This window comes from Podarcis erhardii, assembly GCF_964252035.2.
Source record: "Podarcis erhardii genome assembly, chromosome: 5".
Taxonomy (NCBI): Eukaryota; Metazoa; Chordata; class Lepidosauria; order Squamata; family Lacertidae; genus Podarcis; species Podarcis erhardii.
In genome coordinates this window covers 82,089,843-82,101,366 of record NC_138509.1, presented here as the reverse complement: position 1 = coordinate 82,101,366, position 11,524 = coordinate 82,089,843, and positions in this window count along the sequence as shown.

The window sequence follows — 11,524 nt, the reverse complement described above, 5'->3', positions numbered from 1 at the left end:
CCGTCGGGAATCTCATACTCCCAGCAGGGTCACCCAAGGTGGTAAGGTCAAAGGGAAGGAGCTAGACAAAGAATGAATCAAGAAGTCCTCAACGGCAGAACAGGCAGATGATAACAATCTGTATGTTACAACAGCTGTGAAGGCAGATGAAGGCTGCAGTCGTGACTACTTCATGCCATCGGAACAGAGCCCTACTGTGAAGACTGTGCGTTGGTCAGTGTGCACTGATCTACACAACATAAAACAAATTCACACACAGGCGTCTTCCAAAAACCCAACCCAAACCCCAAAAGTCCCATGGCGACTGGCAAATGGTAACGGGGGCAGGATTGTGAAATCTGGAAGCCCCTAGTCATGAACCAGCACATGGGCAGTGGATACATATTCAGTCATTCTGACTCAAGGAACGAGGCAGCTCAGCAGCTCAGCAGCTGTATCCATGACTGAGCAGCCCTTTTTAGGAACTGTGTTTATGGAAGACAATCTTACTCAGCTACGAGTGATTGCCAAAGAAGAAGAAGACCTTCCCAGGTTGACAAGACCCATCTGCCCCCTCTACAGCATGTGCAGAAGCCACCTTCTTGACCATTGGACCCACTATTGGCCTCATCTGCTCAAACTGTCAGAGCCTGTCTTCACATGCAGGAGAAGTCCCTAATTCACCCAGGGTTTGAGACCCACTGGCTACCCTCACCTGGTTTAACCAACCAGTCTAAACCCTTTCCTGGGGTGTGGCCTGTGTTGCATGCTGACAGCTTCTAGGAGCCACTGGTGATGGCTGATTGCAGGGTGGGGACCAAAGGTGGATAATATAATCATTGTATTGTGTGCATATGGTAGTGTTATGCTTTTCATTTGAACACAGGAAACTGCCTTATGTGGAGCCACGCATTGGTTCATCTAGTTCAGTATTATCTCCAGTGGCTGGACAGTGGCTGTCCAGAGTTTCAGGAAAGGTTCTCTCCCAGCCCTGCCCAGAGATGTCCCAGAGATGAACCTCAGACAAAAGGGGAAAGGCCATAGGTCAGTGGTAGAGCATACAGAAGGCTCCAGGTTCAACTCCCCTGTTGCACACATGCAGATGACAACTCCATTATACAGAAAACAAATCAGGTAATGTGCATCAGGTGAAGACATCCCCATTCTCTCTCCTCCTGGTGTGTGGAGCAGGGGGAAATCACCTTCCTGAGTTTTAAGCTGCTGGTGTGTACATAGCCTTATTTTACTGTCAGTGGGAATTGTTAAATGAATTCCTAAGGATTTAACAGATGCCATGACTCTGGAGTTTTGACTTGCCCTTTTATTCTGATAGATTGCTACATTTTGCTTATAGCATTTGATAAATCGTTATGTTTTGCTTTGAGTGATCCGCATTTTTATATTTAGTACTGTTTTCCTACTTTGGGTTTTCCTCTGGAAGAAACAGTAGATATACAAAATGGGGAAGAAATGAAATGATACGTCCATTGGGAGCTCTTCCCATGCTCAGATGCATCCCACAGCCCCTCCTAATTGTGTGAGCTGCCAGCAGATCTGGGGAAGAAGGGGTTGTTGGATGCTTCTGCAGATATTCATCATCTGTGTTCAATGTTCCAAGCACATCAATCCATGTGCCCAATATAGCTGCATTCTGACATAGGAGACCTCCTATGGGAGCCACTCCTCACCCTGTCCTCCTGTGCACACAGGTGCAGGATTGCAGCCCAGGTTGGAAGAGGTGTTAACATCTGCAGTGGCTGTTTCTGTATGATGCGTTTATTGTGGAATTGCCATGCCTCATTCACTCACATTTTGCAGGTTCTGCTTCCATCTTTTTTTCCTTGGCACAAAAAGTCTGCCTGCTTGTGTGTGTGTGTGTGTGTGTGTGTGTGTGTGTGTGTGTGTGTGTTTTTAAGGAGGACAGAAGATTGGTGCAAACTCAACAGTTAATAGATGCTCTTCCCATTCATCCTCTCTTTCTTTCAAAAGCTATGGTTTTGATGTGGGCAAGGATGAACCCATTACAGCTTTTGGCACATGTTCACTATTAACTTTTCCAGAAATACTATTTTATAGGCCAGTTAATGTTTTAATCAGTACATTAATTAGTGCAAAAATACTTTCCCAGCTATATATATGTTTAAATATAATAGTGGTTCCACGCTTTTCTAGGAGGTTTAGAACACTGTAGCAGCAGTAAATGTTTAAAAAAGAGCTGTTTTCTGATCATCACCATTTTAGCAACGTTTTCCACTAAACAGTTCTAATTCAAAAACAATAATTGAACATTTAGCCCATTACTACCCATGAGATGTCAAAAAGCTATCACGCTTAAATGAATAAAATGCCTAATGCAAAATTAATAATTAGTTCTTATTATTAAGGATTGCTCAGAATTTCCCCTGCCCCAAATGTCCACTGAGGTAAATTGGACCTTCCTCTCCTTACAGAAAGTATGTTACACTTAACACTGTGCAGTAGATGGAACATAACAAGATGAACATGCAGAAAAATGCAGTATCCATAGTGTGGAAAGCCAATTGAGATTCTGCTTATAGGCTACAGAAGAAGAGTGATTTATGAGTACAAGACCTCCCTGTCTGGAAGCAGCCAATGCAGCCTGTTTTAAATTCATCCTGTGTCTGTCTCTAGGTAACTTTCTACAGCACAATTTCCTTTCTTGATTATCTCTGCTTCTGAAGAGGAGGAACATGGCTGTTTCTACTTTGCATGGAAATAGTTATTTGTCTGAAGGCTTTGTTGATGCTTTGTTGCAACATCCCTGGAAGGCAGGAGCTTCAGGCACAGGTTGACAGTGAAAGCCCGTCTTCCTCAGTTGTTTTCCCTTTTCTGACCTAAACTGCTGTGATACTTCTTCCGAGTCCCCTGTCTCATTAGCTCCTTCTTGTCCCTCTGCTCATTTTGAATGAATGCATGCAATGCTTCTGGAATGCCTCTACAATTTGATTGCAGTCGCCATTAACCAAACATCAGGATAAAGTGCTTTGAGGCAAAGACAGTCCTTGAAAGAGGCTGCATGGAGCCTTTAGGAACAGAAAGCCGCTTGTGCAATGAGGCTTTCCTGTGCAATAAACAAAAATCTGCCCTTATTCCCTTCTGGAGGCCTTATAGAGTACTTTGTAGGTTCTCCATCGGTCGGAGAAAATAACAGAGGCCAACCAGAGAATATTGAGAAGCAAAGCAGCTTGATCTTTATTGAACTGTTGAAACAGGGTGCCCCCTTCACATGCAGGAGAAGGAGGAGGACCCAGAACCCAGGTGTGCCCACCCTTGTATAGACATTTTAAATTGCCTGTCCTGGAGTCCAAGACCACCCCCAGACACATCATACATACATAACAGAAGGGGTGTAGCTCAAGACCACCACCCCCAGACACATCATACCTACATCACAAAAAGGGATGGTCTACACCAGAAATCTGTTGTTTATCTCCTATCTGGCAGGTTACCTGTTAATGCTTTGTTGTTGTTGTTTAGTCATTTAGTTGTGTCCGACTCTTCGTGACCCCACGGACCAGAGCACACCAGGCACTCCTGTCTTCCAGTGCCTTTCGCAGCTTGGTCAAACTCATGTTGGTAGCTTCGAGAACATTATCCAACCATCTCGTCCTCTGTCGTCCCCTTCTCCTTGTGCCCTCCATCTTTCCCAACATCAGGGTCTTTTCCAAGAAGTCTTCTCTTCTCATAAGGTGGCGAAAGTATTGGAGCCTCAGCTTCACGATCTGTCCTTCCAGTGAGCACTCAGGGCTGATTTCCTTAAGAATGGAGAGGTTTGATCTTCTTGCAGTCCATGGGACTCTCAAGAGTCTCCTCCAGCACCATAATTCAAAAGCATCAATTCTTCGGTGATCAGCCTTCTTTACGGTCCAGCTCTCACTTCCATACATCACTACTAGGAAAACCATAGCTTTTACTATACGGACCTTTGTTGGCAAGGTGATGTCTCTACTTTTTAAGATGTTAATGCTTACTTGATTGGATACCCTGGGGAGCCTGGCCAGTCTTTTGTAATGATAAATACTTAGTTCCTGAGACAGGTCACAGGCTCACCCTATTCATACACAGACATGCCCTTAAGGCAGGATTTGTGAATGAAAAGACCATGGGGAGGCTTTTCTGTTTTCCTTGACCTTGCAGAGAAATCATTTGGTCAGTTTGGGAGTCAAAATGGTTTCCGGGCTGTTTTCCTGCACTGCTTCAGACACGTGGTTCATATATTTATGTACATGTTTTGCTTGGTACATTTATGAACATTTATTATATATATAAGACCTTAAATTTTTTATTTCACCTGCCTGGAATGCTGTCCTGGTGCTGGCAAAAGAATCCTGCCTTGCATTAGTTTGATGAAGTAATGCCATCAGCATAAGGATTTTCATTTGTGCTATGGAACATCTTCTCCCCATGCACAGGTTGTGCCTTCCCAGATCTGCTCAGGAGGCTTGGGGAAACACCCAGAAGGGATGGGAGGGCGGGGCTGCAATGGGCACATGGGGAGAGGAGAGGGGGAAGTTCCACTGCACAGCCAGAAGCACCTTGCACTAGTGGACCTGCCAAGAGTATTTGGAAACCTGAACAAAAGGCTCCACGCTGCAACATTTTGTAGCAGGGCCTCACTTGTTCCATTGCATTGTTGTGGGCTCGACCTCGGCTAAGTTAGTTATGCCTTAGTCTCAGTGAAACCAATGGGATTTAATTAAGTCATAACTAACATAAGCTTGATTTCAGTGGGACTGAGGCATGACATACTGTATCTAATCACACATGCTTGGAAAAACCGAACTTTCAAAATCAGAATGCCATTGTACAAACCTATAGTCTGTCTCCCCTTCATGAATCACTGCCTTGCCGTGAAAACGAAGATCATGGCCACTGGTCCCATCACCTCCTGGCAAATAGAAGGGCAAGAAATGGAGGCAGTGAGAGATTTTACTTTCTTGGGCTCCATGATCACTGCAGATAGTGACAGCAACCACAAAATTAAAAGACGCCTGCTTCTTGGGAGAAAAGCAATGACAAACCTAGACAGCATCTTAAAAAGAAGAGACATCACCTTGCCAACAAAGGTCTATATAGTTAAAGCCATGGTTTTCCCAGTAGTGATGTATGGAAGTGAGAGCTGGACCATAAAGAAGGCTGATCGCCAAAGAAATGATGCTTTTGAATTATGGTGCTGGAGGAGACTCTTGAGAGTCCCATGGACTGCAAGAAGATCAAACCTATCCATGCTGAAGGAAATCAGCCCTGAGTGCTCAATGGAAGGACAGATCCTGAAGCAGAGGCTCCAATACTTTGGCCATCTCATGAGAAGAGAAGACTCCCTGGAAAAGACCCTGATGCTGGGAAAGATGGAGGGCACAAGGAGAAGGGGACAACAGAGGATGAGATGGTTGGACAGTGTTCTCAAAGCTACCAGCATGAGTTTGACCAAACTGCGGGAGGCAGTGGAAGACAGGAGTGCCTGGCATGCTCTGGTCCATGGGGTCACGAAGAGTCGGACACGACTAAACGACTAAACAACAAAATAGTCTGTCTGCATTTGGAATATTGTGTGCAGTTTCATTCACCTCACCTCAGAAATGATATTGTAGAGGTGGGGAAAGTTACAGAAAGGGGCGAGCCAGTTGATCAATGGGGCAGAGTGTCTCCTCTGTGAAGAAAAGTTGCTGCATTTGGTTTAGAGAAAAGGTGAGAGGAAGCAGATATGATAGCAGATGAAATAATGGATGGCGTGGAGAAAGTCGTCCCCCCCATAACATTAGAACTTGTGGGCATTCATTGAAACTGAATGTTGGTGCATGGTTAAACTATGGCACTTGCTACCATAAGAGGCAATGATGGCCACCAACTTGGATGACTTTGAAAGAGTGCAGCAGTGAGTTCCGCAGGCTTAGGTTGGAAGGTCAAACAAGACTACAGCCAAGAAATTGAAGCAAACCAGCAGCCAGGAGGCCTGATCTTTATGGTTGCAACTAGGCTCCCAGCTACATCGAAGAAGCCCCAATCAATGGGTTACATTTCAAAGTTTTCCAAAGTTTCCCATAATACATCTCAGGATGCATCATCAAAATATATGTTCATAGTTGTCAGGGGTTCAGGGAGAGAGGCGCAGATGAGGGAGGAGACAGAGAGCGAGGGGGAAGGATTCCAGGGTGACGAGGAAGAGGACGACAATGACCCAAGATTGTCCATGAGTCCGTCCAGTGAATCGGAGGACTCCCAAAAGGGAGCCCCTCTGGTCAAGCCAAGGGGAGCTAGAGGGGGAAGCAGTCAGGAGCAGGGAAACGAAGGGGGAACCCCCAGTGGGAGTTGGAGATCGGGACCGGCTGCTCCGCCGGAACGGAGTGAAGGGGGTGGAGTGACCAGTGTGTCAGAAGGAGCAGAACAGGAAGCAGAGAGGGGAAGGAGATCAGGGCAAGACGTCCTGCCGGAAGGGGAGGAAAGTAGTATCGAGGGCAGTGTAACTGTCGAAGGGAAGGTCAGGAGCAACGTACGCGCGCCAAGTTCAAAATGGGAGGCGCGCGGAAGTGAAGAGAGTCCTGGGGAGGAGCCTGGTCCCAAAGCCCGAAGGAGGGGGGAGGAGGCGCCAGAGGATTCAGCCTCTGGGGAGTCCCGAAGGGAGAGAACACAGGGGGGCAGAAAGACCCTGCGGAAAAGGAAAGAGAGAAAGAGGTGGACCAGTACAAGCCTCTTAAACTGGTGTAGAGGCGGGACTGACTCAGAGGCGACAACAGCGGTCTAAGCGTAACAGACGTAGAGTCACGGAGCTCGGCTGTGAAGCTAAGAATGTTCTTCAATAAAAACTTTTGTACATAAGCCGGACTGGACTTTGGTCTCTTGTGAGCTGGGACCACGGGTGACTCTGACAATAGTCTTCCTGCAGGTTGAGTAACAGCCTGTATCCAAATACTTGGCATATGTCAGGTGTTGCCGGATTGTATTTGGTCTAGTGATGGTCAAGCCTGATAAAGCTGGCAGTTCAGGTTTGGCTTGTATTGCTGTTTAAACATCCTCCCCCCATTTTTCTGCACATACCAACCCTTCCTACCTCTCACAGGTCCCCGGCTTGCCCTCTGGCAACCCAGTGAACAGAGAGAGAGATGCTGAGATAAGTCAAGTCTGTGATTAAGAGAGTTGCAACAGGTTTGCACGCAGATAATGCGATAATCACTGGTCGGTATGATTATAGACCCTAATAAAAAGCACAGTGGATAAATATTTGAGGACTCTAAAGCATCCAACTCCTTCATGGATCAATGCCTTGCCGTGGCGAATTAGTTTAAGGTGCTACACTCAATATGCCAGCAAGTTTGGAAAACTCAGCAATGGCCAGAGGATTGGAGAAGATCAGTCTACATCCCATGGAAGTGAGAGCTGGACCATAAAGAAGGCTGATCGCTGAAAAATGGATGCTTTTGAATTATGGTGCTGGAGGAGACTCTTGAGAGTCCCATGGACTGCAAGAAGATCAAACCTCTCCATTCTTAAGGAAATCAGCCCCGAATGCTCACTGGAAGGACAGATCCTGAAGCTGAGATTCCAATACTTTGGCCACCTCATGAGAAGAGAAGACTCCCTGGAGAAGACCCTGATGTTGGGAAAGATGGAGGGCAAAAGGAGAAGGGGGCGACAGTGGATGAGATGGTTGGATAGTGTTCTCGAGGCTACCAGCATGAGTTTGACCAAACTGCGGGAGGCAGAGGAAGACAGGAGTGCCTGGCGTGCTCTGGTCCATGGGGTCACAAAGAGTCGGACACGACCAAACAACTAAAGAACAACAAAGCACCCAATGGAAATATCAGGAGTAGGCAATGTGCCCTCCAGATGTTGTAGGTCTATAACTCCCAGCCACCAAGCAAATATTCACTTTGCACCAGGCTCCCAGGAAGAAGTTATTTAGCTTGTGCACCCTTCTGCCTCCACCATCCCTTAACAGACACACACTGTTGGGGCTTAGCTAAGTTGTCACCAAATTTTGGAGACTTCATTGGTATGGCAGAAATTGATGGCTTTTTAGGGAAGAATGGGATTGACTGTAGCCCCTGTCACTCTGATAAGCCTTACCTTTCAACTAGATGGACCATAATTCAGTGGTACAGAAAATGCTTTGAATGATGCAGGAGGTCCAGTTAAAATGATCTGGATGCAGGTGATGGGAAAGACTTCTGCCAGTCAAAGCAGACACTGCTATGGTAAATGGTACTCCAGCAGGGCCGTCTTAAGCATATCCGGCGCTGTGGTGCAAAGATCCCCATTTCCCACATCATACATTCAACACACATTTAAAGCACATGATTTCCCCCAGAGAATCCTGGAAACTGTAGCTTCCCACTCATAGAGCCACACTTCCCAGGATTCTCTAGAGAAAGCCATGTGCTTTAAATGTGTGGTCTAGAACTGGTGTCAGCGGCTGAACATCTGCTTCACATGCAGAAGGTCCCTGGTTCAGTCCCTGGCATCTCCAGATATGTTGGGACAGGACCGTGTAAAAATCCCAGAGGGCTGTTGTCAGTCAGTGTAGACACTATGGAGCTAGTTAGGCAAGTGATCCAACTCTGGTTAAGTTATTTCTCTATAAAAGTAGCATTTCATTTCCTCAGGTCATGTGTTAAACTGGCATTGTGGAGGAGGTTGTCCTATATAATGGACGGGGGGGGGGGGGATTCTCCTTTATGGAAAAAAATAGGTGTCAGGGAACTGCCACCGGCTCAGAGACGATAGATGGAAGGGCAGTTGTGTTATAGGGAGCCTCCAAAAATCTTGTGAAGCAGTTCCTCTTCCAGCGAGGAGGAAAGCCCCACCTCCAGTAGAGAAGAGGTGCAAGGAGCAGAGGATGCTAGGGAGAGCCTTAACACCGAGCCTGAGCAAGCCGGAGAGGCGGGGAGCACACCCTTGCCAGCGCCCATCCTGCGCAGTAGTCTTCGGCGCAGGGAGGGGCGGAAAAGGCTGGGGGTGATGAGACTTTTATGCTGGGGGAGGTACAAAAACAGACCACTCCCGGATTCCGATTGAGCCAGAAACTTCTCCCGGTTTCTCACCCCAGGAGCATGTGCTGAGCGGGGCTTTGCTAGGGAAAGGGGTGCTAGGGCAGAGATACGGTGTTGGGAGAGCCCTTGATCTTGGTGTAGAAAGTTAAATCCGCTGGAAGTGGGGAGAGGGCAAGGCTGCTTAGTTTGGAGATCACAATTTACAGCGAGCCGAGGAAGGAAACACGGTCCTAGCGCCTCCTACGGGCACTGGAGGCGCGCAGGCACCAAGCCCCCGCTCCGCCTCGCTTACCTTCCCACTCTCCCCTCCCCAGACTCTCCTCCTTGCACCCTCCACAGCTTGGCGCCCTGGTCTAGGCTGCTTTGTTGGTTCCTAAAGGTAAAGGGACCCCTGACCATTAGGTCCAGTTGCAGACGACTCTGCGGTTGCGGCGCTCATCTCGCTTTATTGGCCGAGGGAGCCGGTGTACAGCTTCCGGGTCATGTGGCTAGGATAACTAAGCCGCCTCTGGCAAACCAGAGCAACCCACGGAAACACTGTTTACCTTCCCGCCAGAGTGGTACCTATTTATCTACTGGCACTTTGATATGCTTTTGAACTGCTAGGTTGGCAGGAGCAGGGACCAAGCAACGGGAGCTCACCCCATCGCGGGGATTCGAACCGCCGACCTTCTGATCGGCAAGCCCTAGGCTCTGTGGTTTAACCCACAGTGCCACCCATGTCCTTGGTTGGTTCCTAGGAGCTACAAAAGCTTCTTAGCATGGTTTGTAAGCAAACACAAATACATCTTCATGTGGCAAATGAAAGCACTGCCAATGTCCCGAGCTAACGAAGGGATCAGAATATTTATTTTGAGTGAAGAGACCTGAAGTTCAGCATATCTGTGGTTAAAAATAAACCTGTAATGGAAGCGGAGTCACGTCAGACAGTTCTGACTTCAAAATAGACCCATTTCACACAAAGGATAGGCTTTGCACCATCTCTTCTAGCACTAAGCGAAAGCCTGTAATTTCCAAAGCTGTATTTTGAGCTTCAAAAGAATCACAAAGGGTTGCAAATGAGGAGGGTACGGTACTTACCACAGGGCAAAACAAAGCAGAGTGAGTTCATGAAAAAATGAAGAATTTCGTGGAGACGTACCATTCGTCTTTAAGTCGCCAGAAGATTCTCTGCTGCTTTTCATGCAATATTGTAGCACAGCCAGCTATCCCTCTAAAACTGTCTCAGGCATTGCCCTATAACTGGCATTTAAGGTCAGCCTCCGTGACATGGATGGGAAAACTCAGGCTGGTGGTGGGGCAAATGTGGCCCTCCAAACCTTTATATCTGGCCCACTGAACTGTCCTCAGGCCATATCCCTCACCTGACTTCCTTCTGTGAGTGCTTTGGCCAGGCTAGAATGTGTCCCTGAACTTCTGCTTGCTGAGCAGCCCCCCCCCCCATCCACAAATATTACTGAAGAGCGTTAAAAGTACCCCCTTAATCCTGGCTACACCAATGTTCCCACCCCTATCTTCTCAGGATAGCTCACGCTCCTGCAGCCAATCAGAAGCAGCGCCTTGATTTTCATACGGTTCCAGGAGTTGAACAGACTCCCAGAATGCATTCTGTTGGAGAACCAAGGAACCACTGTAGTAATATTTGAACACACACCCCACCCCCTGTTATTCCCTCCCTCTCTTTCTTCTTTTTCCCACTTTTTCTTTTAGTTTTTTTAATCTTATATAACATATCAATGAGATTGACTGCTGTTGGCTTTTGTTCTCATTACCTAATAACCAAACTGTATGAATAAACTTTTAAAAAGCAACAATTGGAAAAGGGTCTATAGCAAGTGACTACTCTGTTTAGTCCAAATTGCTACAGCAAAGATGTTGGTAGCTGCTTTAGTTTAGACACAGCATTTCTGCCATATGCTGGGCACCTTCAGAACCACAATTTCATTCAAGCCATCAAAGCACTTGTGCCTGGCAAAGGACGGACAAAGCCAATTCCTGCTTTTAAGCCGTAGCCTGGGTATAACAGTGGGGTTTGTTTGTTTTTGCCAAGGCTGCAGTCAATATTGTAGACCTGTTTTAAGGGTGAAAATTCCAAATCAGTGGCTGAAGCACCAGGCCCAATGGTAGACCAGCTCTGTGTTACAAAGATGTACCTGCAAACTTGAAGGCCGGCAACGTTAATGGTGACATGGTTGAAAATCAAGTATAATAAGAAAGGGGTAGTAAAATTCATGCTTAAAAGATGGTCTTACAGTTGGTATCAGAGGAGAAATGAGACAGAGGAGAAATACACCATGATGGATTTTTGGACTCTTGCTTGCTTGGAGATTTGTTTGAATGAAGGGTGGCAGAGACATATAACAAATCTTTAAAAGTGTGTCACCAACATGAAAAGTTTGGAAAGGTCTGTTCTAACCCTCCAGAGCGGATTTGGGGACGGCGTGGGGCAGGGGAAGAGGTGAAAGCCCCACTGCCCTAACCCTTGTGGTGCCTTCCACTTTCCGAACCAGGTAGCCGAATCTGGCCACTTGAAATTA